At 32.9% G+C, this 4,195-nt stretch overlaps 1 non-coding gene across 1 annotated transcript; it reads left to right on the top strand.

Moving 5' to 3' along the window:
* The first annotated feature begins 3,672 nt into the window (after positions 1-3,672).
* On the top strand, positions 3,673-3,778 carry LOC114231244 (U6 spliceosomal RNA). The gene has a single exon (XR_003617212.1). It is a non-coding gene; the product is annotated as a U6 spliceosomal RNA (small nuclear RNA).
* Positions 3,779-4,195: the final 417 nt, after the last annotated feature.

The following is a 4,195-nucleotide window of genomic DNA, read 5'->3' on the forward strand; positions in this document are numbered from 1 at the left end:
GGCAAGCCTTGGATGGCGGATGGCAGCTGCCCAGCCGCCCAGGGCCGCCCGAGGCTCAGGTAACCAGGGCCAGCCGAGGCTTGCGCTGTTGGCAGTGGCAGCAGCAGAGGTGTGATGGGGGCATCACCTTCCCCTAATCGCTGGGTCACCTCCCGCCCCTGAGGGCTCCCAGACTGTGAGAGGGGGCTGGCCAGGCTGAGGGACCCCTCTCCAGTGCATGAATTTTCATGCACTGGACACCTAGTAGATATTATAAATTCTGGGTAGGAAAGGACTTCTTTAACAAGACTTAAAGAGCGCAAACCAAAAAGAATGATTGATTAAATTTGACAATTGTATCTTTTACCAAAGTTAAAAATTATCTTTATAATACAGATTACTAGTAAGTCAATCAATAAAATAGATAACTCAATCAATTAGAAAAGATCAATTACATGTACATGAAATTGGCAAATGAACCAGCATCTCACATAAGACAAAACTAAAAGGTCAGTAAGTACATAAAAAAAAAAAAAAAAAACTAAAGAAAAATTCATCCAATTCAACATAAAATAATGAGATACTATTTACACATATCAGATTAACAAAAATTTAAAAAGGCTGCAGTTCTAGGTGTCAATGAGGAGGTTGAGCAGCATTGGCCAAAAAGTCTACTTCTAGGTATATATCTATGTACAGAAACTCTCACACATGTACACAAGGGACATATACAAGAGCATTTATAGCATAATTGTTCATAAGAACAAAGTGTTAGAAACAAATGTCCATTATAAGCAAAACAGATAAAGAAAAATTGTATATAATCACACAACAGACTATCAGAAAACAGAAATTAATTATAGTAAAAAATAATGTTGAGGAAAGAAACCAAATTACAGATCAAATAAATATTATAAAAATATTTATATAAAAATTAAGTACTTCCATAAATATATGTAACAAAATTATACAGAAATGCACTGGAATGTTAAATATAAAATTCAGAATAGTAGTTATGGGTGGGGAGAAGTAGCATTTTCATAACAGGCCATTATTGGATTGACAATAATTTGTTTCTTAATCTAGGTGGTGGGTTTTATATATTATAGAACTTTTACATAATATAACTTTTTAACTATCAAAAATTAATTTGAAGTTATCAAAATTAACTTAATAATAAAATATTAAGTATATTAATATTTACTTTAATAAAATTAATTAGTCAAACAATAAATACACTCATTGGGTTTCTTAAAAGTGGCAGGCAATGTTAGTACTAGAGAGAAATATTATGTTGAATGAGAAAGATTACAAACCTTGAAATATATCTGGGAAGATAAATACTAAACAACCAGTTTCCAGCATTCTAGACAATTCCCATTCTCAAACATATGAATCTTTATGAATTTCTGCTTTCTCTTGACCTTGCCTGCTCTTCTCTTGACCCATCTTCCACCATGTAGGTCTCCATGACTATAAAGTTTCCCTGATGTCTCCCTGCAGTATTGATCCTGCCTTCCTCTCTTAGATCACTATGCTCTCCTTTTTAACCTCTGAATTGCAATTACTAGTTTACCTTTCTGTCCCTGCCGATAGTCCCCGTGGCTCTTTTAAAAAGGAGCTATTTCTATCTATTCATCTTTGTGGCACATAATAAATCTTGAAAAGCTGTGTTGACATGTGAAAAGTGAAGTAATAAGGCAATTATGTAGATTATACAAGGTTAAAATGAGAGCAATATACACAATTCTTTGCTTCAAAAATTAAAATAGTATCGGGCAAAAATTTATCTCAATGTAGCAAATATAAATTCAATGATATCAATAAACCGCTAAAGGTTTTTTAAGTTGTAATAACAAAACGCAGCCTATTTTATTTTATCCTATTCTGTTTTTGGAGATTTCTTTGTCGAAATATTGACTTCTCTCTACATGGAACTTCTTTATATGCTATCAAAATAAGTAGATAAATTCAATGGAAATTTTGGAAAATTTTGATAAAAATATTCTCATTCAAGATCTTTTCAATATTCATTAATTGATTAATTAATTCATTAATTTTTGTTCATTATTGACCAATTGCCTAGATAAATATTTTTCTTTATATCAGGAAGAAAAAACACTAGTATTTTATCAAGGTAGTGTTTTCCTTGAGTTGATACAACATAAAAACTTCTCTTTGAGTTTTAGATGTGGAAGTATCAATACTTGCTAAAGCATTTTTACTATAAATGTGATTACTACTTTGCATACTGGGCTACCTTGCTATAATATAATTCTTTTTTTCAAACTACTCCCAAGGCTTAAGTCTTACTAATTAAAAATTTCAGAAAATCTATTAAGTACTTATACTGGAGTCCCTGTGATTAAAACATTCCCAATATGTTATTAATTTATGTTCACTTGTATGTGATAGCAACCTAAAATTAAGATGACAGTCTTGGTATTCACATGCATTTGGGCAGACATATTATAAGAGATACGGTCTCTGCTGGCCTGTGACTAAATTTTTTTTCAAGGTTTACTACACCAAAATAATCTCCAGTCACATATGCTGGTTTGACTCAATTGATTGAATGTTGTCCGGTGCACCAGATCATTGGTTTGATTTTCAGTCATGGCACATGCCCAGATTGTGGGCTTAATCCCCAGTAGGAGGTGCGCAGGAGGGAGTTTATCAATGCTTCTCTCTCATCATTGATGTTTCTCTCTCCCCGCCCCCCCACCTCTCTCTCTCTAAAATCAATTTAAAAAAATTTTTTTTTAAAAGAGAGTAAATCTAATATCTTAAAATCATTAAAACACAGATTAATTTAATTTCCATTGTTCTATCAGTAATTGGAATCTGCCCTTTGCCTTAAGATTTGTTCTCACAAATAGATCCAGAGACATAGAAGCAAGGAATAAACTCAGGAATTTCAGAGGGAAGGTGGGGGTGGGGGTGGGGTGGAGAGATTAACTGGGGAATTTATATGCATATATGCATGACACACACAATAGGGTGGTGAAGGCCTGGGAAGGTCGGGTGCAAGTTGGAGGTGGTCAATGAAAAACAAAAAAAGCAAAGAGGCCATCTATAACACTTTCAACAATAAAGATAAATTAAAAAAAAACAAAACTTGCTTTCACAGAGGCACATCCTATTCCTATTGCCAGGTCCTCTATGGCTTTTATTAGATCACCTCATCAACACAGAGAGAAGATAGCAATTTGACACATGTAATTCAAAAAAATTTCTATAAAGCTTCTTTGAGGTAGTATCATAAGTTCCCTTGATTTCTACCTTAAAAGAAAATTGGATGTTAAATTTAACTCCATAGAAACACATCTTTTGGAGTATTACAAATAAAGCAGGTTTCCTGCCTGGGGACACTGCCTATTGCTCTAGCAGATTGCACTTAGTATTAGTATGGAAAATGGAACATCACTACATTTATGTGGCTCAAAAATTGCCCTAAGAAGGATGCCCATTATCTCCACTATTATTTCATATTGAACTGGGAATGTGGGACATGCATTCAGACACAACAAAATGAGTAGAATTAGGAGAAATAAAGAAATAAAACTGTTCTTAGTTGCAATTGATGAGATAACATGCTTGGAAAACCTGAGTGAATCAATAATAAAATTAGCACATATATAGATTCTGTGGTATAACAGGATATAATTTTAACATGTAGAAACCAATAGTCTCGTGCTTGCTTTGCAGTATATATACTAAAACTGGAATGATGGAGAGAAGATTAGCATGCCCCCTGTGCAAGTATGACATGCATATTCATGAAGCATTTCATATTTTTATCTGTTACACCCTCATCAAAAAATAAATTAAATTAAAACCAATAGTCTCATATAAACAATAACCAGTTAGAAGACAAAATGGAATAAAAACTTCTTTACAACAAAAAAATATAGAATATTTTGGCATTAACTTAAAAAATGTGTAAAATCTACAGGAGGAAAGCTTTAAAATACACTTGAAAGGCACAAAAACAGATTTAAATAAGTGAAAAGACACCCTTCATTTTTAGAAAAAAATGACTCAACATAAAAGAGTTTTAATTCTCCCCAAGCTATAATATAAAGTAAATGTGATCTCATAAAATCCAACAAGTAGAAAAAGATTGAAGAAGAACCCTTTTAAATTAATATGAAGTGATTTCCAGGATACATCTTAACTTAGAAAAAACAAAACAAAACCAACCCTGTCTACAAGA

The sequence above is a fragment of the Eptesicus fuscus genome, chromosome 10 (assembly GCF_027574615.1).
Source record: "Eptesicus fuscus isolate TK198812 chromosome 10, DD_ASM_mEF_20220401, whole genome shotgun sequence".
In the NCBI taxonomy this organism is placed as follows: domain Eukaryota; kingdom Metazoa; phylum Chordata; class Mammalia; order Chiroptera; family Vespertilionidae; genus Eptesicus; species Eptesicus fuscus.